Source organism: Rhinatrema bivittatum, chromosome 3, assembly GCF_901001135.1.
Source record: "Rhinatrema bivittatum chromosome 3, aRhiBiv1.1, whole genome shotgun sequence".
Lineage (NCBI taxonomy): Eukaryota > Metazoa > Chordata > Amphibia > Gymnophiona > Rhinatrematidae > Rhinatrema > Rhinatrema bivittatum.
Genome location: NC_042617.1, coordinates 503,677,917 through 503,703,065, shown reverse-complemented (window position 1 = coordinate 503,703,065; position 25,149 = coordinate 503,677,917). Strand labels below are relative to the sequence as shown.

The 25,149-nt window shown below is 45.4% G+C and overlaps 1 protein-coding gene across 1 annotated transcript in view; it reads right to left on the bottom strand.

Moving 5' to 3' along the window:
* Positions 1-25,149, bottom strand: part of XKR6 (XK related 6) — a 767,984-nt gene that overhangs the window by 402,397 nt on the left and 340,438 nt on the right. The window lies entirely within an intron of this gene.

The following is a 25,149-nucleotide window of genomic DNA, read 5'->3' as shown; positions in this document are numbered from 1 at the left end:
AGGATAGCAATAGCTTTCTTTAGCCTACCTGCCTAATAATATTTTATGAACTTTTCCTCCAGGAACTTGACTAAACATCTTTGAAACCCCATTATGCTAGATACCTTGACCACAACCTCTGGCAATAGATTCCACAATTTGATTCTGCACTGACTAAAAAAGTACTTTCTACAATTTATTTTAAATCTGCTGGTTGTTAGTTCATGGAGTGTCTCCTTGTTTTAGTATTATTTGAAAGGGTAAATAATCATGCTTTATTTATCTGTTCCACCCCACTAATGATTTTATAAACTTCTATCATATCCCTCTCAAATGTCTCTTTTCCAAGCTGAAGAGACTTAACCTGTATAGCCTCTCATCATAGGGGTGCCGTTCTAGTCCTTGTATCATTTTTCTTGCTCTCCTCTGCAGCTTTTCTAGTTTACTATATCTTTTTTGAGATAGAGCAACCAGAACTGCACACAAAGGTCGAGGTGCAATCTCACCATGGATTGATACAGAGGCAATATAATATGTTTCATTTTATTTTCCATTCCTTTTCGGATCATTCTTAACATTGTTTGCTTTCTTGACCACCACTGCACACTGAGCTGAGGATTTTAATGTATTGTCCCCAAGAACTCCAAGGTCCTTTTTCTGGGTGGTGATTCCCAATAGAGAACCCAGCATTATGTACCTGCCGTTAGGATTATATTTCCCTCTCTCTATCTCTTTGCATCTTTACACATTAAATTTCATCTACCATTCAGATGCCCAATCTGCTATTATCATAAGGTCCTTCTTCAGTTCTTCACAATCTGCTGCTGTTTTAACAACTGAGTAATTTTGTTTCTTCTACAAATTTGATCAACCCATTTGTTTCCTTTTCCAGATCATTTATTAATATGCTAAAGAGGACAGGTCCCATTACCGATCTCTGTGGTACTCCACTAGTAAACTTTGACCATTTGGTAAACTGACCATTTACTCCTACCCTTTGTTTCCTGGGGTTTTTTTTTAACCATTTTCAAATTCACAGCAGGATACTGTCTCCTATTCTGTGACTTTATAATTTCCTAAGGAGTCTCTCATGAGATCAAATGCCCTCTGAAAATCCCAATGTACTATATCAACCGGCTCATCTTTATCTACATGAAACAAATCGATGACGATGATGAGGGATCTAGATTCTGTCAGCAAGGATTCATCGGCATGGACAGGGCAAAAACAGAAAAATTAAAGAAAAGAAGTTAACAAACAATGCCATCTGTGAAACGTTTGGCAAGCAGCTTAGAAGAAAGAGGGCAAAAACATGTCCTTTCACATAAGCAGGAAAAAAAACAGACTTAGACGATTCATGTGGCTGTAGCTGTGTGGGAACTCTCACCTATGTTAAAAATAATAAACCAAGACAACTTTTCTGTCTTAAAGCTGTCAGATGACGTCTGTTTGAACATGGACAAAATGCTATTTTGGATTTCTGCCTTTTCTATTCCCAAAATGCAGCAGAATAAAAATATATCTGCAGCTGTTAAATAAACTAATGAGAAATGTCATGGAAAATTTGGTTCACTTTGCATTCTCATTGTAGGAAAAAACAGACTTCATGGGAAGTCTAGCATGTTTAAACAGTGAACAGTAATCAAATATTCTGCATTAGCCCCCATCTCAACTACCATAAGCATTCAGGGAGAGTTTTAGCTCACAGAGATCATCAGATCTAGGCAGCACTTAAAGATGTTGGTAAATGCAAAATGAAAACTAAAGGAAGGTGAAGTAGCAGAATAATGCTCAGAAGCTGAGAAGGGGTCATGCGCTCAGGCTTCAGGAGATTTGGTTGGGATGGCTGCTGCTGCAGAGGCTACTCTTTTTGATGAAGAAGTGACACTAGATGTTCAGCCTCAGAGAACACCTCCTCTCTAGCCTTTCCTCAAAAGGGAAGGTTTCCATAGTTCTTTTCCTTCCATCTGGAGGCGACTGCTATCACTGGCTTAACTAAGACTAGGAAGAAAGGCCTCTAGCAGAGAGGAGAGGGGAGCGTCAATATTGCTAGAACACTGTCCAGAGAGGATGTAAGAGCATTAGCAGGAAGGCTGCCAGATTTTTCTGGAATGGGTCTGTCTAGGGATTTGGTGGCAGAAAGTAAATTACCAATGCTGTTGCAGCAGCGATTCAATGTAGCTGACACAGCCTGGTGTGTTGGAACCTGTGGGAGGGAGCGCTAGGGAGTGCTCCCTATTCCGGAGAGATGTGTGCCCTTGGACCACAATGAGACTGCAGAGAGGAGCTCCGTGGAAGTGCCGTGGCAGGCAAGATGTGTCCAAGCATGGGAGGAGCAGGCTGGCCACCAAACCCTAACCTCTGCCAAACCTGCACGCACCGGTAGAGACCCAACAACACAATGCTGGTATCTGGGGTAGCCCTCCGGCCACTCGATAGCCCTTTTGGACCTGCCACTGGGGAGCGGCAGATGCGGCAGGATGGCCAGAGGTTAAGGACAGGCAATGGTACTGGAACTTGGAACAAGATGGTACCTCGGCCTTGGACTAGGCTGATGGCTTGAACAAGATGAGGAAGCTCGGAGGCTCAGATGAAATGAAGACAAGTGGGGCTTGGGACTCAGATGAGATGAGGACACTTGGACTCAGTCAAGACGAGGACACTTGGTACTTGTGATTCAGACGAGATGAGGACACTTGAAGACTCAGACGAGACAAGGACCTTGGTACTTAGAGATTCAGACGAGACGAGGAGTCTTGGTACTTGGGAGCTCAGATGAGATGAAGACGCTTGGTACTTGGGAGCTCAGATGAGACGAGGACGTGAGGTGGCTTGGAACTCAGACATGAGATGCTCAGAGGTAGATGAAGATCAGAGGTAGATTCTAGGAGAGTCAGGTGAGGATTCCGGATACTCCGAGGAGGATTTGGAATTTAGAAAGACTCATTTAATTTATTGCCATTTATTAAAATGTATTGATCGCTAAACACAGCAAAATTGTGGCCAAAGCGATTTACAATATAACATCCAATAAAATTATATCAAAACAAAGGAACAATAATATCACATACTCAGGCAAGGATAAGGACTCAGGATACTCAGACGAAGACAGAGGGTCAGGATCTGGGAGGAATCCAGGCAGTGCTCGAAGACAGATCCAACCAGAAGAGGGCTCCAGCCACCAAACTCAGAAACCATATAGAAATGGATTTACTCCCAGGAAGGTCAGCTGAAGACGAGGACTGGGGCGAGGCGAAGCTGAACCCGGAGCTTAAGGACTGACGGTACTTCAGGATCAGAACCTGACAAAGAACATCAGGAGCGAGACTTGGAATATCAGGGTTGGAACGGCGGACATCGGATATGAAAGGACACTGGTACCTCGGGACATCAGGACATCTAGGCATCGGGACATCCTAGAGAGGAGGACCTCAAGGACATCTGGAACAAGACAGACGAAGACATCATGAAGACATCAGGAGACAGAGACAGAGACAGAGATGATCGAGGGGTTAAAGGGGCACTTAGAGAAGATAAGGCCATCGCGGAAAGATTAAATGATTTCTTTGCTTCGGTGTTTACTGAAGAGGATGTTGGGGAGGTACCCCTAATGGAGAAGGTTTTCATGGGTAATGATTCAGATGGACTGAATCAAATCACGGTGAACCTAGAAGATGTGGTAGGCCTGATTGACAAACTGAAGAGTAGTAAATCACCTGGACCGGATGGTATACACCCCAGAGTTCTGAAGAAACTAAAAAATGAAATTTCAGACCTATTAGTAAAAATTTGTAACTTATCATTAAAATCATCCATTGTACCTGAAGACTGGAGGATAGCAAATGTAACCCCAATATTTAAAAAGGGCTCCAGGGGCGATCCGGGAAACTACAGACCGGTTAGCCTGACTTCAGTGCCAGGAAAAATAGTGGAAAGTGTTCTAAACATCAAAATCACAGAACATATAGAAAGACATGGTTTAATGGAACAAAGTCAGCATGGCTTTACCCAGGGCAAGTCTTGCCTTACAAATCTGCTTCACTTTTTTGAAGGAGTTAATAAACATGTGGATAAAGGTGAACTGGTCAGATATAGTATACTTGGATTTTCAGAAGGCGTTTGACAAAGTTCCTCATGAGAGGCTTCTAGGAAAAGTAAAAAGTCATGGGATAGGTGGCGATGTCCTTTCGTGGATTGCAAACTGGCTAAAAGACAGGAAACAGAGAGTAGGATTAAATGGGCAATTTTCTCAGTGGAAGGGAGTGGACAGTGGAGTGCCTCAGGGATCTGTATTGGGACCCTTACTGTTCAATATATTTATAAATGATCTGGAAAGAAATACGACGAGTGAGATAATCAAATTTGCAGATGACACAAAATTGTTCAGAGTAGTTAAATCACAAGCAGATTGTGATAAATTGCAGGAAGACCTTGTGAGACTGGAAAATTGGGCATCCAAATGGCAGATGAAATTTAATGTGGATAAGTGCAAGGTGATGCATATAGGGAAAAATAACCCATGCTATAATTACACAATGTTGGGTTCCATATTAGGTGCTACAACCCAAGAAAGAGATCTAGGTGTCATAGTGGATAACACATTGAAATTGTCGGTGCAGTGTGCTGCGGCAGTCAAAAAAGCAAACAGAATGTTGGGATTATTAGAAAAGGAATGATGAATAAAACGGAAAATGTCATAATGCCTCTGTATCGCTCCATGGTGAGACCGCACCTTGAATACTGTGTACAATTCTGGTCGCCACATCTCAAAAAAGATGGAGAAGGTACAGAGAAGGGTTACCAAAATGATAAGGGGAATGGAACAACTCCCCTATGAGGAAAGACTAAAGAGGTTAGGACTTTTCAGCTTGGAGAAGAGACGACTGAGGGGGGATATGATAGAGTTGTTTAAAATCATGAGAGGTCTAGAACGGGTAGATGTGAATCGGTTATTTACTCTTTCGGATAGTAGAAAGACTAGGGGGCACTCCATGAAGTTAGCATGGGCCACATTTAAAACTAATCGGAGAAAGTTCTTTTTTACTCAACGCACAATTAACTCTGGAATTTGTTGCCAGAGAATGTGGTTCGTGCAGTTAGTATAGCTGTGTTTAAAAAAGGATTGGATGAGTTCTTGGAGGAGAAGTCCATTACCTGCTATTAGGTTCACTTAGAGAATAGCCACTGCCATTAGCAATGGTTACATGGAATGAACTTGGTTTTTGGGTGCTTGCCAGGTTCTTATGGCCTGGATTGGCCACTGTTGGAAACAGGATGCTGGGCTTGATGGACCCTTGGTCTGACCCAGTATGGCATTTTCTTATGTTCTTATGTCAGGACATCCTAAGACAGGAAGATGTCAGGACATCTGAAGACAAGAGGACGGGATCCATGGAGAGACCAGAACATGGAATGAAGATGATGACAGAGGTTCAAGTACCATGGACGAAGACAAGGAGGACCAACAAGGAGCAAAGTGCCTTGAAGAAGTGAAGAAGGGTTATGGAGGACTCCTGGAATGAAGAGCTGGAACTGAAGCCCCAGGAGAGGTCTGACTCCATGACCAACTCCTTGTGAAGGCGAAGAGGAACTGAAGGCTGAGCCCGTTTGTAGGGCTGAAGAGGAAATGCCTATGGAAGTCAGCAGGAGGAGCTCAGAAGGACTGCTCACTGCTGGCCCTTTAAGAGCAGAGAGGAGGCGCGGCCGCGCACCTAGGAAGAGGCAGGGCCATGGAGAGTGATGTCCTGCAGAAGAGGAAGCAAGTCCTCGACGAAACGGCTCCCTGTCGCGAAGAAAGAAGCTTGATGGCAGCACCCTGCCGCAAGAAGAGGAACTCCAGGGGGGCCTCCAGGCCGCAGAAGAGGATGACGGCGGCAGCCTCCTGGCCACGGGAAGGACAGTGTTGGTGGCAGCCTCCAGGCCACAAAGAGGACATCAAAAGTGGCCTCCAGGCCGCAAAGAAACAGTGGAGTCGGTGGCGGCCTCCAGACCACGAAGAGAAGGACAACAGTGGCTCCTAGGCCACATGGAGGACACGGTCAGCGGCAGCCTAGCCACAAAGAGGCCTTGAAGTCAGCGGCAGCTCCAGTGGCAGTGGCTCCGAGCCGCGGAAGGTGGAGACTTTGGCGGTGGCTGCGAGAGGCGGAGAGCAGCAGTAACCTCCAGGCCGCAAAGATGGACAGGGCCCGCTGCAGACAGCAGCGGCGAGATGTCAGTGGCCTCCAGGCCACCAGGAATGGCGTCAGAAGGCAGCGGAGAGGTAAAGGACTGCTTGTGGGCCTATCCCACAAGCAGGATCGCAACATGGTGTACATTAAAGACTCAGGATCCGCCACATTTCAGCAGTTCTTGCTTCTTCTTGTAGTCCCATTTTTTAAATTCTGGCAAATCAGGCAACCTAGGAAATGTAGTTCAGAAGGCAACATTTTCAGTGGTGAAATGGCTTTCTGAGCTACATTTTCCAAATTAAGTAGTGATTTATTCTTCTTGGGTTATTTAAATTTTGTCAGATTATTAGCAAAGCAACCTAGCCAAATGCTTTAAATATAACTCATATCAAAATAAAAATGCTGTAAAATTAAGGGAAATAAAAAAGAAGGCCTGCTTCATTTCAACTTCCTTGGTTCTTATCCTTTTACCTATACTCCTTCTTATCTAAAATTTAGGTAATAACATATGTTCTCCAATTTTTTTATTCTTTCCTTTGGTACTAGGTTCAGTGACATAAAATCAACATGCATGTCTGAACGTGAGCTATGGAATAATACAAATATAGCTTTCTGCATGTGCAAGAAACAGAGAGCAACAAAGACAGAAAGACTGGCTGCCAGGTAGTTATTACAAGAGATAGTCACGGATTCTCAAACTCTGAGGCGTGATGGTGAAGCCTGCATCCTGTGGTGAACAGAAGAAGATTATGATGATGAGAGCTACCTGAATTATCAAAAGCTTGGCTAAATAAATCATGGAAGGGGACTATACCACATCAAATACCAAAGCAACAACCAATAAGAATTGATAATGTATTTAAATGAAATCAGATATTCCTCTGAACTTTGGTCATACATTGATACATACTGTAAATAAGTTTGACAAGATAATTTGAATTAAGAACATAAGACCTCCTATACTGGGTCAGACCAAAGGTCCATCAAGCCCAATCCACTGTTTCCAACAGTGGCCAATCCAGGCAACCAGTGCCTGGCAGGTACTTGGGGGGGTGGATAGGTTCCAAGCTGCTTATCCCAAGAAAAAGCAGTTTATATCTGCAACTCCACCTTAGTAATGGTTTATGGATTTTTCCTCCAGAAATCTCTCCAAACTGTTTTTAAACTCCGCTACACTAAATACTCCTGGGGAATTCAGTGCTATTGAGGAGTGCAGAATTTGTGCAGAATTCCCCTCCTGTATAGAATTGATGTTACTTGCAGAGAATTTGGAGAAAAGTCTGCGGGCCATGAGCGGAGCCCATCCCACTCACAGCCAAAGTAGAGGGAGGCCCAAGTGGGCTGTGAGTAGAGCCCATCCCACTCACGGCAGAAGAAGAGGGAGGCCGGCAGTCATGACTGGATCCTATCCCGCTTGCAGCTGAAGTCAAGGGAGGCCCCAGTGGGCCGCAAGTGGAGCCCATCCCACTCACGGCAGAAAAAGAGAGAGGCTGGCAGCAGGGAGTGGATCCCATCCCGGTTGTGGCTGAAGTCAAGGGAGGCCCCAGTGGGCCACAAGAGGAGCCCATTCTACTCGCAGCAGAAGAGAGAGGCTTGCAGCTTTCAAGCAGAATCCATCCCACTCGTGGCACAAGAAGATAGGCAAAGCATGGAAGCCTGTGTCAGAGAGAAGTATGGCACTGTCCATATGAGGATGAGTGTCTATGTGAGTGAGAGATTAGGAGCTGTATGTTCAGGAGTGTGTGTGTGTTTGAGAAAGACAGAGGTAACCTGTATGAAAGTGGGTGAGTGTGTGGGTATAACAGAGGGAGGGTGTGTATGTGCGAGAGAGAGAGGGAACTTGTGCAAAGGTGTGTGTGTGTGTGTGTTTGAGAAAGATAGAGGTAACCTGTATGAAGGTGGGTGAGTGTGTGTGTATAATAGAGGGAGGGTGTGAATGTGCGAGAAAGAGAGGGAACTTGTGCAAAGGTGTGTGTGTGTGTGTTTGAGAAAGATAGAGGTAACCTGTATGAAAGTGGTTGAGTGTGTGGGTATAAAAGAGGGAGGGTGTGTATGTGCGAGAGAGAGAGGGAACTTGTGCAAAGGTGTGTGTGTGTGTGTGTGTGTTTGAGAAAGATAGAGGTAACCTGTATGAAGGTGGGTGAGTGTGTGTGTATAATAGAGGGAGGGTGTGTATGTGCGAGAAAGAGAGGGAACTTGTGTGAGGGTGTGTGCGTGTGTGCACCCATGAGAGGGACAGAGGGAGCCTGTATGAGGGAGTGTGTGTGAGTGAGAGGGATAGAGGGAGAATGTTGTGTGCAAGAAAGAGGTAGCCTGTGTGAGGGTGGGTGATTATGTATACAAGAGAAAGAGGGTATGTATATGCAAGAGAGAGAGAGAGAGTGAGCCTCTGTACGGGGGTGTGTGTGTGCGTGAGGGAAAGAAGGAGCCTGTGTGAGGTTGTGTATGTGTGCAAGAGAGAGTGATCCTGTGTGTGTATGTGTGAGTGTGTGCACAAGAGAAAGAGAGAAGGAGCCTGTATGAGGAGCTATATGAGAGAGGGGTCAAGCTCTAGATGTGGAGGGTTAAGGAGTGGAGATAAAGTGGAAGGGGTTGAGCTAGAGAAATAGTGGAGTTGGGGCTTGTGAGGGCAGAGTGAAAAGGGTCTGGCCAGGGGAGTAAAGAGAGAGGCAGAAAGGGCACTCTTACTGTATACTTTTAGGGGAATTCAGCTCAAAATAGTTAAAATTCTCTATTTTTGAGTAATAACTTTTCTGTGTTACATTTTAAATTAATTATTTTGATGAATATAAAGTATGCAGAATTTTACATAATTTTAAATTTTTATGTGTGGAATTTTCATTTTTGTGCATTGAATTTCCCTAGGAGTACTAATAGCTTTCCTCTTGCAATGAATTCCAGAGCTTAATTATATGTTGAGTAAAAAAATATTTTCTTTTATTAGCTTTAAATATTTCACCTAGTAACTTCATTGTGTGCCCCCTAGTCTTTGTACTTTTTGAAAGAGTAAACAACTAATTAACATTTACTTATTCCATTCCACTCATTATTTTATAAAACTCTATTATTTCTCCGCTCAGATGTCTCTTCTCCAAGCTGAAGAGTCCTATCTCTTTAGTTTTCCTCATAGGGGAATTTTTCCATCCCCTTTATCATTTTGGTCACCCTTCTCCATACCTTTTCTAATTCTGATATATCTTTTTTGAGATGTGGTGACCAGAGCTGCACACAATAGTCAAGATGAGGTCGCATGGAGTAATACAGAGGCATTATGATATATTCTGTTTTATTCTCCATTCCTTTCCTAATAATCTCTAGCATTCTATTTGCTTTCTTGGCCGCTGCTGCACACTGAGCAGGATATTTCAACGTATTATCAACTATGACGCCCCGCAGAAAAAGAGCGATAAGCAATAAGTTATAAACATCACTGCATGTACAGCTCCCATAGCAACAAAAATGTAATTAAATACAAATAGGACCCCGTTTATTGAATGCACCAGACCACATGAAAGGTAGAACCATAAGGAGCTGGTTAAAGCATGATAAAAGGCTACCTGGCATTTAATTATCACTATTATATCAAACATTTCATGTTTCTGTGGAAAATGCAGCAAGGTGTTAAGGAGACAAAGGTTACCAAACCTTGTTGTGTCTCACTAAGTGAATGGTGTAGTGGGGTTTGAGCAATGCTTATTTTGTTAGCATTTTTTCCTCTACTGGGTAAAACTGTATTTGCTGACAATGATCTCACTTGCAGAAAGCAGGAAATGCCTGCATCCAATAAAACCATTTTCTTTCTCATGAAATTTTTATTACAGGAACCATAGCGGGAGTACAGACAGTAAATCACATACCAGCATACTGTATGAAGATGCTTACTATAAGCAATATTGGAGAATTTGTTAGAAGACGTTGTGCTTATGTTTTGGGACTTTCTCTCCCAGAAATTTCATTGTCTCATAAAAGAATTAAGAATTACAGGTTTACATCACATTGACAGAACAACAACTTTTTCTCTTTAGGAATGTTACATGAGAGTAAATGAATGCATCTGAGTAAATGAAATGTGAACATACTCAGCAAATTTCAAATTGTCAAGTTAATTTTGTTACCATAAATAACCACATACAAAGTGAAATAACCAATGGAAGACACTAAAAAAAAAAAAAAAAAATCACTTTGAGTAGTACAACTGAATATAAAAAAGTAAGAGGAGCGTTTTCATACATAATTCATAACACACAATTAATTTTAACATTTTTTCCTGCTCATCTTTAGTCATTAAAATTGATTTTTGTTCACATTTTGACTCCCAGTTTGCTGCTTCGTTTTTCCACAAGAAATGGGAAAAAAAACCTTTTTTCAAAAAAGGACCTTATGAGAACGACTTTCAAAGCAATTTGTGCAAATAGGTATTTCTGTGTGGAAAATGGCTCTCTGAAAATTGCCTACCAGTTAAAAGCTTGCATGTCATTCCACAATGTGCACGCTTTTAGCCACATTTAGAAGCACTCCTAGTGGTGTGTTTAGCTCAGAGGAGGGAATTAATGCGTGCAGATTGCATTCTGAACTCCCTGACCATTATTTCCCATGGAAAAAGGAGCTGCACAAGGGGAAATGGGTACTTTGTATCTGCGGCAAATTTCTAAGTGAAAGAACCTGTATGTCTTCTTTTTGAAAACTGGTGCAAAGACCACGGGTAAACCGTACCCACAGACTTTGTCCCACTGAAGAGTTTTTAAAAATTGCTCCATGATGCTTGCCAATATTTTATTTAAGATGGAATCCTTGCTAAAAAGTACTTGAGTCTGGAACTGTGGTGCAGTAGAGACAGCAAAGAGCCATGAAAAATCTAGAGAACCTGGTTCAACTCACATATTACCAATGCTGTTTTAAATAATTAAACCTCCTTGTACTCCCCAACTCCTGTCATCTTAAACAAGAAGCTCTTTATAGCAAGCACCCAGAAATGTATGTATGTATTTATTTAGACATTTTATTATTTATTTAGACATTTTATATACCATCGTTCCAAGTAAAGATCACAACTGTTTACAGAATTGACATTCATAGGTATAAATCAGCAAATAACGGCAGGATACATAGGAAGTATTCATAAACAGGCATTAATATCTCTCAATTGAATTATTCAAGTACATATTAATTATAGATCAAAGATATAAGACGTGAGGTACAAAAATAAAATAAAATAAAATAACAAAAATTGTGACATTCATCCTGTACAAAACTGTGTACATAGACAACTATCAATTAATGCTACAGCAATAATAATGTTTGATACTTTGGGATGGAATTGGGATGTACTTATTAGGCAACTCTTGAAAACGGAACGGGCGATCAAACTTCCCTTATAACAAGAAAAGAAAAATTCAAAAAGCATAGAGAAGGAATGCTATAACTGTGTAGAAGGAGCTAAAGTCTATGTGCATTTGTACACACACGGCCTGATTTTAAAAGGACTACGTGTGTAAATAACGAGGGTTTCCCAAGTGGCTGGGCTTTATACGAGCTGCGCGCATTCTCGGAAGGCCAGGGCACGTAACTTATTTCTTCTCATCAAAGCAGGTTACAGAACAAAAAAAAATAGGGTAGGTAGACAAGGATTAGGGGTCGGCGTGGAGAGGGAAAAGGGGAGGAAGGGTAGGTAGGGGGTTAGGGAAGTTCTCTCCCAGTCTGCTCCTTAATTGGAGCAGACTGGGAGGAAACTGGAAAAAAGGTCAATCACGTCACCGTGTGTAATTTGAACATTCCCCCCCCCATCCCGCGTGTGAGAGTTGCGGGTTCCCCGCACATGCACACACAGATATTAAAATCTGGCAAGCATGTGCATGAAGACATCTGATTTTATAACATGCGTGTGGTGGCACACGCATATTATAAAATTGGCACATCCATGTGCGCGTGCCGGGAACCGTGTGCACATGGACGCGCATGGGTGGGTTTTAAAATCAACCCCACAGATTTTAGCCATCCATTTCAAAGTGAATTTAGGAATATTAGTTTGCTTTGAAAATGCTCAGGTAATTAGCCTAAGTATGTACAGCGACTAATTCACACAAAGTTGCAGCTTCTTTTTGGAGTGTGTAACTTGTGCAAGTAGACAAGTTATCCGGCTAAAGTTAGCCAGATAACATGTCCCAGATTTTCAGCAGGATAAACGTTCTGTTGAATATATTTGCCTAAAATTATTTGGCAATAGCCAGTTTTGCTTTTAAATTATCTGGTATTGTGTGGCTAGATAACTTGCTACTACAAAGAACAATTCTTTTTTTTTTTTTGCCTGGCTAAATTATAGATGGATAATGACTTATCCGGCTATAATTTAGCAGGATAAAATGGCCAACTATTTAAAAAGTTGACATTTTACCAGATAAGAATATAACAACATAAGAAGTGCTAAGCTGGGTCAGATCAAGCTCCATCGAGCTCAGCATTCTGTCTCCAACAATGGCCAGTCTGGATCACAAGTACCAGTTAGATCCCCAATAGTTGATCTATTTCTTATATCACACTTCCAAGAATAAGCGCTGGCTTTCTCAAGTCTATCTTGCTAATAACTGTTTATGGACATTCCCTGCAGGAACTTGTCCAATCCTATTTTGAATCCCACTATGTTAGAGGCCTTGACTATGTCCTTCAGCAACAGATTCCATAGCTTGATTATGTGCTGACTGAAAAAAATAATTCTTCAGACCTGTTTTAAATCTGTCAGTTGCTAATTTCATGGAGTGTGCTTTGGGCCTAGTGTTGTTTGAAATGGTAAATAGCCATTCCTTATTTACCCATTCCACCACATTATAAATTTCAATCATATCCCCTCTCAGTCATCTCTTTTTCAAGTGAAAGTGTCCTAATGTTTTAGCCTTTACTCATAAGGGAGCTTTTCCATCTCCTTTATCTTTTTCTCACCCTTCTCTGTACCTTTTCTATGTCCACTATGTCTTTTTTGAGAAGGGGCAATCAGAACTGCACACAATATTCAAGGTGCAGTCACATCATGGATCTAAACAAAGGCATTATGATATTTTCAATTTTGTTCTCTATTCTTTTCCAAATAATTCCTAATATTCTATTTGCCTTTTGATTGCCGCCACGCACTCAGCCAAAGACTTCAAGTTGCACCGAGGTCCTTTTCCTGGGTAGTTCCTCCTATCATGGAACCTAGCATTATGTATTTGTAGGTGGAATTATTTTTCCCTACATGCATTATTTTGCACTTGTCCACATCATATTGCATCTGTCATTTAGAAGCCCAATCTCCTAGTCTCACTATATCCTTCTGCAGTTCTTCACAATCTGTTTTATGACTCAAATTTGGTCATCTCACTCAACATTCCTTTTTGCAGATCATATATGAATACGCTAAATAGCACAGCTCCCAATACAGTCCCCTTGGGGCACTCCACTAACGACTGTTCTAAATTAAGAAAAGTGACCATTTATTCCTACCCTCTATTTTCTGTCTTTTATCCAGTTACCAATCCATAATAGGATCCCATGACCTCCCAATTTCCTGAGGAGTCTCTCATGAGGGACTTTGTCAATTCAAATGCCTTCTGAAAATCCAAATACACTCTATCAACCGGCTCACCTTTGTCCACCAATTTATATAGACCCTCAAAAATATCTAGTAACTTGATAGACTATTTCTATCTATGTAGTCAGTATTTTTGTTTTCAGAATAGCTTTAACCATTTTGCATGGCACTAATATCAGACATTTTGATCTATAATTCTCCGGATCCTCTAGGAGCCCTTTTTTAAAAATTGGCATCACACTGACTACCCTCTAATCATCTGGTCACGTGGCTGTTTAAATAATAGGTTTCAAATCACCAGAAATAGGTCTGCAATTTCATTTTGAGTACTATCCGGACCCAGGGATTTGTTATTCTTCGGTCTGTCCATCTGAGTAATTACATTCTCTACTTTCACATTGATTCTATCTAGTCACTCTGAGTCATTACCATCAAAAAATGTTTCTGGTATGGGTATGACTCCAACACCCTCCTCAGTAAAGACAAAGACAAAGAATTAATTTAGTTTTTCTGCTATTTCCTTCTCCTCCCTGACCATCCCATTTACCCTTCAATCATCTAGCAGCCCAACAGACTCTTTCACAGGCTTTTTGAATGTATTTGAAAAAGTTATTTTTACCTCAATGACAAACATCTTTTCATTTCTCTCTTAGCCTACTTAATTACTTTTTAGAACTAACTTGCCAATGCTTATGTTCATCCCTATTTTCCTCATTTGGGTCTGCTTTACATTTTATTTAAATAACACACTTTTGGCTTTAATTGCCTCTTACAGCTCACTATTAAAGCATGTCAGCAGTCATTTGGTTTTCCTTATAACTTTTTTAATGCATGAAATACATTTTTTCTGGGCATCAAGGATAGTAATTGTTGCGGCTCCAGGTCGGTCCCGGCCGCTCCTCCTACCTCCGCGGACTTCCGGGGCTTCTCGGGCTTCCTCGGGTCTCCGGGGGCTCCCACCACGGCTCTCTCCGCGCCTCCACGCAGCGCTCGGGCCTGCCCCTGCTCCCACCACGCGGCTCCTGCATCGCCGGAGCAGCCGGCGTCTCGCCGCGGCTAGCTCCGCCCCCTAGGGGCACGCGCGCGTCTCGGCCCGATTCTTAAAGGGCCAGGCGCGGGAAATCTGCCTGCATCCTCCCGGTGACGTCAGACGCTGCAGGGCTACTTAAGCCCTGCAGTCCCTCTCCTCAGGGCCTTGCAACGAGGTTCCCAGGGTTGTTCCTGTCTTCAGTTGCTGCGTTCTGCTTGGTGTTCTTCCTTGGCTCCTGACTCGGATCGGCTGACGTCTCTACTTGGCTTCTGACCCCGGACTGGCATTGGTATCTTCTGGCTTCTGACCTCGGACCGGCTTACGTTGACCTCCTGGCTTCTGACCTCGGACCGGCTTTCGTTGTCCCTCTGGCTTCTGACCTCGGACTAGCTGACGGCGATCCACTGGTTCCTGACTCTGGTACGGCGAGCAACAACCCTTCGGCTTCCGACCTTGGACTACCGCTGACCAGGCCCCTGCGGGCCCTCCTAAGTCCCAGCGGCCGGGTTCCTACGGGCTCCTCCTGGGGGGACTCCGGCTTCCAGGGTGAATCTCCTAAGTCCCAGCGGCTGAACTCCTACGAGCTCCTCTCGGGGGAGGATCGGCTTCCAGGGCGAAGGTTTCCTCTTCACCGAACCAGCGCTACCATCACCTCCATCCTCGCCGGGGCCCTTGGTCGCATAGGGCCTCCAGAGTCCCGTCTTCGACCTGCCATCAACCTGTCCCTGCCGCCTCCCGGTCGGGGTCGCTGCTTCTACCACCTACAGCAGCTCTTCCTACGGCTCCGATCGGCCCAAGGGTCCACAAATCCTACAGATTGCAAGGCCATGGACCCGGCGGACCTTGCCGGCCTAAAGGCCATTCCTGGCATTGCCCAGAAGCTGCAGCAACAGCAGTCCTGCCTGGATACGCTGATGTCGGCCGTCCAACGCCTGGCGGATCGCGTAGATGGGGCCTCCGCAGCCCACTCCGCAGCATCTACATCTATGGTCAACCCGACTTCTTCTGTTCCGGTACAGATGCCAGCGCCCCCGAGGTACTCGGGGAACCCGAAGACATGTCGAGGGTTCCTCAACCATTGTTACATCCGGTTCGACCTCCTGCCTGCGCAATTCACCTCAGACCGGGCAAAGACGACGTACATTATTTCGCTTCTGGATGGGAAAACCGTTGACTTGGGCTTCCTCCTTGTGGGAGCGCCAAGATTCCCGCTTAAATAACTTAGTACAATTTGTCAAAGCATTCCGGAGGATCTTTGACGAACCGTCTCGGGCCTCCACAGCTGCCTCGGAGCTCCTCCAGCTGAAGCAGGGTAACCGTCCCCTTGAGGAATTTGCGATGGAATTCCAGACCCTGGCTACGGAGCTGGCCTGGGGCGAGGACAGTTTGCATGGGATCTTTTTGGAGGGTTTGTCCTCTCGGCTCCAGGATGAGCTTGCGGCACGAGATCTCCCAGACGACTTGCAGGAACTCATCGAACTCGCTGGACGTGTGGACCGGCGTATCCAGCGCCGCTTCCGAGAGCGAAGGCCCGCTCGGGGATCCTCCGTCCGGCGATCCACTCCGCCGCAAGCCCGGTTCTCTCCTCCTGCAGCCACCGCCCCAGCTACAGAGGAACCCATGCAGTTGGGCCGTGGCCCCCTTTCCTCCGAGGAACGTCAACGCCGACGTGCCCAGGGACTGTGTCTATACTGTGGGGGTCAGGGGCACTTTTTGGCCCGCTGTACCGAGCGTCCGGGAAACGCCCGAACCTAGAGCTCAGCGGGGAGTTGACTCTAGGCAACATTTCACCTAGCTCCCCATGTACCGTTCCGGTACGACTCTGCCTTCCGGAGGGAGGCTTTGATACCCTTGCCTTAATCGACTCTGGGTCCGGGGGGAACTTCGTCCTCCGGGAGCTAGTTGAACAGCTACAGCTCGAGGTCTGCTCGCAAGACCCGCCGGTGCGGGTTTCCTCCATTCAAGGGAGCCCACTTCCTGGTTTAATATCCACTCGCACCAGTTCTCTGAAGCTCCAGGTTGGAGCCCTCCACCAGGAGGAAATCTCGTTTCTTATTTTAGAAAAATCCATCCACCCGCTCATCCTGGGTTTACCCTGGCTTCGGAAACACTCTCCGGTCATCGATTGGGGTACCCTTCAGATTACCTCCTGGAGTCCTGCGTGCCATCGGCATTGCCTTCCGGCACGTCCACTGCGACCTATCGCACTCTGCACGGCTCCGTTAACGGTACCTCCACAATACCATGCCTTTCAGGACGTCTTCTCGAAAGAAAAAGCTGAGCTACTTCCGGAGCACCGTCCCTTTGATTGTGCAATCAACTTGCTACCTGGAACCACTCCGCCCCGTGGAAGAGTCTACCCTCTGTCTCTGCCAGAGACCCAAGCTATGTCAGCCTATATCAAGGAGAACCTGGACCGGGGTTTCATCAGACCATCCAAATCCCCGGCCGGGGCCGGGTTCTTCTTTGTAGGAAAGAAAGACGGGTCTCTCCGCCCCTGTATTGATTATCGGGGCTTGAATCAGATCACCCGCCGGGACCGTTACCCGTTGCCTCTGATTCCAGAGCTCCTGGATCGCCTCCAAGGGGCTCGCGTCTTCACCAAATTAGACCTCCGAGGTGCTTACAATCTCGTTCGTATACGCCCCGGGGATGAGTGGAAGACCGCTTTTAACACCAGAGACGGCCATTACGAGTACCTTGTTATGCCGTTTGGTCTCTGTAACGCCCCAGCGGTATTCCAAAACCTGATGAACGAGGTCCTCCGCGATTTCTTATACACTTCAGTGATCGTGTACCTGGACGACGTATTGATATATTCCCAGGATCTCAAGACACATCGACAACACGTGCGGCAAGTCTTGCTGAAGCTAAGGGAGAACCACTTGTACGCAAAATTGGAAAAATGCCAGTTCGAGCACGAGTCATTACCCTTCCTAGGATATATTGTCTCCTCGATGGGCTTCCGAATGGATCCGGACAAGGTGAGCGCCATCAAGGGTTGGCCACAACCATCAGGAATAAAAGCGCTTCAGCGGTTCTTAGGATTCGCCAATTTCTACCGCCACTTCATCCCGCATTACTCCAGCCTGGTAGCTCCTCTGACGGCCCTTACGCGGAAGGGTGCGGATGCACGAAACTGGTCCCCTGCTGCGACGCAGGCCTTCCAGGATCTCAAGGAGGCTTTTCTTCAGGACACTTGTCTTCGGCACCCTAACCCGCAACGCCAGTTTATAGTAGAGGTAGATGCTTCCGCTGTCGCGGTAGGGGCAGTGCTTCTCCAAACCTCTCCCACTGGCAAAACCTGGCCTTGCTCATACTTCTCCCGCAAGTTTTCACCGGCAGAAAGGAATTACGGGATTGGTGACAAGGAGCTGTTGGCCATAAAATTGGCGTTCGAAGAGTGGCGTCAGTGGTTGGAGGGAGCCCAGCATCCGATCATAGTATACACCGAGATTGACGACACCACGGAGACCCCTCAGTATATTTTGGACCCAGCCAAAGTCCTTCTGGCAGCCACTAACTTAGGGGCCGAAGGGAGGACGGTGGTCCCGGCTCGTTCGCGGAGGAAGGTTCTGGCTTGGGCACACGACTCCCTGACGGCAGGCCATCCGGGGATTTCTCGAACCCTTGAGTTACTCACTGAGTTTTACTGGTGGCCACGAGTGAGAGAGGATGTCCGGCACTATGTCCAGTCCTGTCCCACATGCGCTCAGCAAAAACCCCCACCGGGACGCCTGTGGGGCCTACTCCAGCCGCTCCCTATTCCCGCGGAACCGTGGTCCCACCTTTCCACAGACTTTGTGGTGGACTTGCCTCGCTCTGAGGGGAAAACTGTAATTTGGGTCACTGTTGACCGCTTTTCTAAGATGGCACATTTTATCCCTCTGCCCAAGCTACCCACGGCTCCTGAGCTGGCTGACCTATTCGTCCAGCATGTTTTCCGGTTACATGGACTACCCTCGCATATCGCGTCGGATCGCGGCCCTCAATTTACGGCCAAGTACTGGCGGGCATTATGCAAAAAGTTTGGGATACAGTTGGATTTTACCACGGCCTTTCATCCCCAGGGTAACGGCCAAGTGGAGCGGACCAACCGGACTCTGAAAACCTTCCTCCGAACTTTTGTAAATGAGCTCCAAGACAACTGGGTCTCTCTCCTTCCCTGGGCGGAATTTTCTTACAACCGCCACAAACACTCCGCTACAAGTCAGTCTCCCTTCCAGCTAGTTTATGGGAGGATCCCAAGACCTCCACTGCCATTACCGGTACAAGTCACTTCCCCCGCAGCACAACTAACAGCTAACCAACTTCATCACCTTTGGATTGCCACGCAGGAGAAGCTTCGCAAAACTGCAGCTCGCTTCAAGACGTATGCGGACCGGTCTCGACGAGCCGCCCCGGTATTCTTACCCGGAACGAGGGTATGGCTAAGCACGAAGCACATTCAATTACGGACTCCCTCCATGAGGTTAGCACCCCGTTACATTGGACCTTTCCCGGTGGCGGAACGCGTAGGGGCGGTTTCTTACAGATTGCGGCTACCCTCCTCGCTTAGGATCCATGATGTCTTCCACGTGTCCCTTCTCAAGCCGCTGGTGCTCTCTCGATTTCGGGCAGCTCCGCCAGTGCCCTCCAATGTTTCCTCGGATCCGGATGTCACCTACACGGTAAAGGAGGTCTTGGATGTCCGGTGCCGTCGCCACCGCTGGGAGTACCTACTGTCTTGGGAGGGGTATGGCCCGGAGGAGAACTCATGGGAGCCTTCTTCTCACATCCTGGATAAGGATCTTCTTCGACACTTCCACCTCCAGCATCCGGACAAGCCGCGACCCCCCGGGAGGGGGCGTAAGGGAGGGGGTACTGTTGCGGCTCCGGGTCGGTCCCGGCCGCTCCTCCTACCTCCGCGGACTTCCGGGGCTTCTCGGGCTTCCTCGGGTCTCCGGGGGCTCCCACCACGGCTCTCTCCGCGCCTCCACGCAGCGCTCGGGCCTGCCCCTGCTCCCACCACGCGGCTCCTGCATCGCCGGAGCAGCCGGCGTCTCGCCGCGGCTAGCTCCGCCCCCTAGGGGCACGCGCGCGTCTCGGCCCGATTCTTAAAGGGCCAGGCGCGGGAAATCTGCCTGCATCCTCCCGGTGACGTCAGACGCTGCAGGGCTACTTAAGCCCTGCAGTCCCTCTCCTCAGGGCCTTGCAACGAGGTTCCCAGGGTTGTTCCTGTCTTCAGTTGCTGCGTTCTGCTTGGTGTTCTTCCTTGGCTCCTGACTCGGATCGGCTGACGTCTCTACTTGGCTTCTGACCCCGGACTGGCATTGGTATCTTCTGGCTTCTGACCTCGGACCGGCTTACGTTGACCTCCTGGCTTCTGACCTCGGACCGGCTTTCGTTGTCCCTCTGGCTTCTGACCTCGGACTAGCTGACGGCGATCCACTGGTTCCTGACTCTGGTACGGCGAGCAACAACCCTTCGGCTTCCGACCTTGGACTACCGCTGACCAGGCCCCTGCGGGCCCTCCTAAGTCCCAGCGGCCGGGTTCCTACGGGCTCCTCCTGGGGGGACTCCGGCTTCCAGGGTGAATCTCCTAAGTCCCAGCGGCTGAACTCCTACGAGCTCCTCTCGGGGGAGGATCGGCTTCCAGGGCGAAGGTTTCCTCTTCACCGAACCAGCGCTACCATCACCTCCATCCTCGCCGGGGCCCTTGGTCGCATAGGGCCTCCAGAGTCCCGTCTTCGACCTGCCATCAACCTGTCCCTGCCGCCTCCCGGTCGGGGTCGCTGCTTCTACCACCTACAGCAGCTCTTCCTACGGCTCCGATCGGCCCAAGGGTCCACAAATCCTACAGTAATTTTAAATAGCATCCACACCTTCTGAAAGTTTTCTAACCTTATGGATTGCTCCTTTCAGAATTTCATTTAAGAAATTTCCTCATTTTATCATAGTCTCCTTTTTTATAGTAAAATGTTACTACAGTAGTTTTTCTTAGTATTCATCTTCCAGTGATTATGTCAAATTTGATTTCATTATGATTACTGTTAGCAGAGGAATCTGACAGTAGGTAAATAATCATACATATTGCACTTGGTGCAAAAGGCTGGATAGCCTCCATCTTGCTGCTGAGTTTCTGCCTGCACCTTAGTTTGTTGAGTTGATAAAGTCTTAAAGGCTGATTAAAGAATAGGTAATGTATGTCTTAATCTAAGGGTTGCTAAATGTGATTAGGATTTCAAAATGAGAGAGAGAGCAAGGCCCTCATAGTAGGGAAGTATTTATATCACTATAGGGGCCAGTTTCACATGTAGAGTGAGACATACAAACAGGGCAGTACACCTTGGTGAACATTTGATGTCATTTGGAATGAGGAAAGACTCAAAAAGATGAAATTTCAACTATGTTCTCTCACCCTAGCTTGATGGACTCAGGGTACCATCAAGCTAGGGTGAGATAACATAGTACAAAATTTCATCTTTCACCCTAGCTTGATGGACTCAGGGTAACATCAAGCTAGCAAGATATAACATAGTACATAATTTCATCTTTGTGAGACTTTCCTCACTCCAAATGACATCAAATCTTCACCAAGGTGTACTGTGCTGTTCGTATGTTTCACTCTACATGCAAAACTGGCCCCTAAACCCTAAACCACCACCAACACCTCACCTCGACCTATTAGGCGTCCCTCCTATAGAGATATAAATAAGTGCACACAGTGAGGCCCTTCCCAGCAAAAATACAATTCCAAAAATTTATTGTAAATTATATTATGGCCATTTCAGGCATATCGCACAGCTTAACGCCAAGGAAAAAGTAGTAGTTATTTTTGGCATTAAAACCATGTGTTATGCTATCCACAGTATGATATTGCCCCCTAATTTAACAAACTCCTCCCCCGATCCTGCCCCCCTAAAAAATTTGCATTCACGCCATATGTTACCTTACTTTTCGCATGCATTATAGCTTTAATGCATGCATTAATGCTTTATCGCGTGTGTTAATGCCATAACACATTTTGATGAATGATGAAGTTTATTAGGTGTCTTTTAAAATCTATGGTTTTTAAATTTCATAACTGGGTGATTAATGTTAGTTAGCGAATGACCAGCAGCAGGACTAAACTAAGTAAATCATTAAAATGAGGGATAATTTAATGTTATTTTAAATGATTGACATATTTTGAAAACTTTCTTCTTAGTGAGGCTAATGATTTATAGATCAAAAATTGAGATGGGGTGGGTAAAAATTAAATTAGTAACCATTTTCCCAGGAATCAGTACTCTCACCTTCTCCGATCAAGTTCGTGACCTTTGCAAACTCACAAGTCAAACAAAAGAAATACTATGTTTTACTAACTCAGAGAATCAATGTACAGTATATTTTCCCACTACATAAACAATTCTAACACTGTCAAACAAATCCTTTTACAAGTTCATAGACCCAAACTATTTTCCCATATACAAAGAATGCTAACACTGACAAACAAGTACTAAACTTAAAACTAGCAAACAATTCTAATATTGGCAAACAAATAATATCTTTTATTACCTCAAAGAACTTAGTCTATTTTCTCGCTACATAAAGAATTCTAATACTGGTAAGCAAATACTATCTTTTGCTAGCACAGAGAATCAAAGTCGATTTCCCACTACACAGACAATTCTAACACTGTCAAACAAATTATAACTTTAAAACTAGCAGACAATATAAATAGCCAATAATAGTTTAACCCTCCAAGAATATATTTTTTTATTTTGTCTCAAGATTTAAGTGCTTCTTCCCAGCAAATCCAAACTTGTGAGTTATCCAGATAAATGGCTTTGACTATTGACCTCATAATTTTTTAAATTAAAAATTACATAAGAATAAATGTTGAGTCAGAATAAAGGTCCATTGAGACCAGCATTCTGTTTCTGACAGTGGTCAATCAGGGTTACAAAAACCTGCAAAACCCAAAGAATAGATTCATTCCTTGTTGCTGATTCCCAGGGATATATGATGGCATTTCCAAGTCTACCTGGCTAACAATGGTTTATGGGCTTTTCCTCCAGGATCTTGTCCAAACCTCTTTTAAACCCTGCTATGCTAGTTCTCCTTGACCATATCCTCTTACAAGAAATTCCATAGCTTTATTGTGCATTGAGTGAAAAAATACTTTCTCTGATTTTATTTTAATCTGTCACCTGTTTGTTTCATGGAGTGTATCTAGAGAGTATAGCCTGAGGATGCTGACTGACAGGCCATGAAACTATACCGAATCATGAGACAGAGATGTGGTAAGGCAGGCAAAGTCAAGGCAGGTGATGTTCGAGCAGAAGTGAAGGTCAGGCAGGAATCTGGGCAGGTGACAAACACAAGCAGAGTCAAGGTCAGGCAAGAGTCATGGCAGGTGGCAAACAGAAGTAGAGTCATGGTCAGGCATGTGTCAAAACCAGGAAAGAATAACTGGAACAACTACTAGCGAAGGAACCACAGAAAAGAGCCTGTTGAACACATCCCATCCCAGAGGACTGGGTCTCCCTCTATGCTGCAGCAGTGGTGATATCATCAGCTCGCACCACCAGGAGGCAGAGCTTCTGGATCTATAAAACTGGTGAGTTACTTCAGGGCCTACTCAGAGCAGCCAGATATTATGGAGGAGCAGGATACCGGGAGCAATGCCAGGTGATCCCAGCAGATTGCAGGTCACTGTGCCAGGCATGGATCCATATGATTCAGGATGCTGATGACAGAGCAGTGGTCTGTTACCAGCAGCATGTTACATGGAACAATTTGAAAGGATAAATAATCATCCTCTATTTATCTGGTCCACTCTACTCATGATTTTATAAACCTCTTTAATATGGTCCCACATAGAAGACTCATCAACAAAATGAGAAGCTTGGGAGTGAGCTCCAAGGTGATGGCTTGGATTACAAACTGGTTGACGGATAAAAGATAACGGGTGATGGTAAATGGAACCTACTCTGAAGAGAGAATGGTGTTAAGTGGAGTGCCACAGGAATCGGTGTTGGGACCGGTTCTGTTGAACATCTTTGTGAGTGACAGTGCGGAAGGGATAGAATGTAACGTTTGTCTATTTGCGGATGATGCTAAGATCTGCAACAGAGTGGACATGCCACAAGTAGAGAGAATGAGACTGGATTTAAGGAAGCTGGAAGAGTGGTCAAAGATATGGCAGCTGGGATTCAATGCCAAGAAGTGCAGAGTCATGCATCTGGGGTGTAGTAATCCAAAAGAACTGTATGTGTTGGGGGGTGAAGGGCTGATGAGCACGGAGCAGGAGAGAGATCTTGGGGTGATAGTTTCTAATGACCTGAAATCAATGAAGCAATGTGACATGGTGATAGCTAAAGCCAGAAGATTGCTAGGCTGCATAGAGAGAGAAATATTTAGTAAGAAAACGTAAGTGATAATCTCCTTGTACAGGTCCTTGGTGAAGCCTCACCTGAAGTACTGTGTTCAGTTCTGGAGACTGTATCTCAGAGACAGGATGGAGGCAGTTCAGAGAAGGGTGACCAAAATGGTGGGTGGTCTCCATCGAATGACTTATGAGGAGAGGTTGAAGAACCTGAATATATATATCCTGGAGGAAAGGAGGAACAGGGGTGATATGATACAAACCTTCAGATACTTGAAAGGTTTTAATGATCCATGGTCAACCACAAACCTTTTCCACTGGAAACAATTTAGCAGAACTAGGGGGCACGATTTGAAACTCCAGGGAGGAAGACTTAGAACCAATGTCAGGAAATATTTCTTCATGGAGAGGATGGTGGATGCCTGGAATGCCCTACCTGAGGAAGTGGTGAAGACTAAAACTGTGAAGGATTTCAAAGGGACATGGGATAAACACTGTGGATCCCTAAAGGCTAGAGGATGGGAATGAATGAAAAATCTTGGGGGTGACCTGCACAGAGTGGTGGTTACTACCCTTAACAGAAACGTGGGGGTAACCTGCACAGAGTGACAGTTAATACCCTAAGTGGAAACGTGGGGGTAGCTTGCAAGGAGAGGTAGTTACTACCTTGGGAAGCTTGTTGGGCAAACCGGATGGACCATTTTGATCTTTTTCTGCTGTCATTACTATGTTACTATGTTACTATCCCTTCTCAGTCACCTCCTTTCCAAGCTGAAAATCCCTAAACTGTTTAGCTTCTCTTTGTAAGAAAGCTACTTCATCCTATCATCATTTTTCTTGTCCTTCTCTGCACCCTTTTTAGTTCTGCTATATCCTTTTGAGATAGGTGTGACCAGAATTGCCTACAGTACTCAAGGTACAGCTGTACCATGGATCAATACAGAGGCATTAGGATATTCTCAGTTTTATTCTCTGTTCCTTCCTGAATCCTTCCTAATATTCTATTTTCTTCTTCTTGACCCCTGCAGTTCACTGAGCTGAAGATTTCAATATATTGACC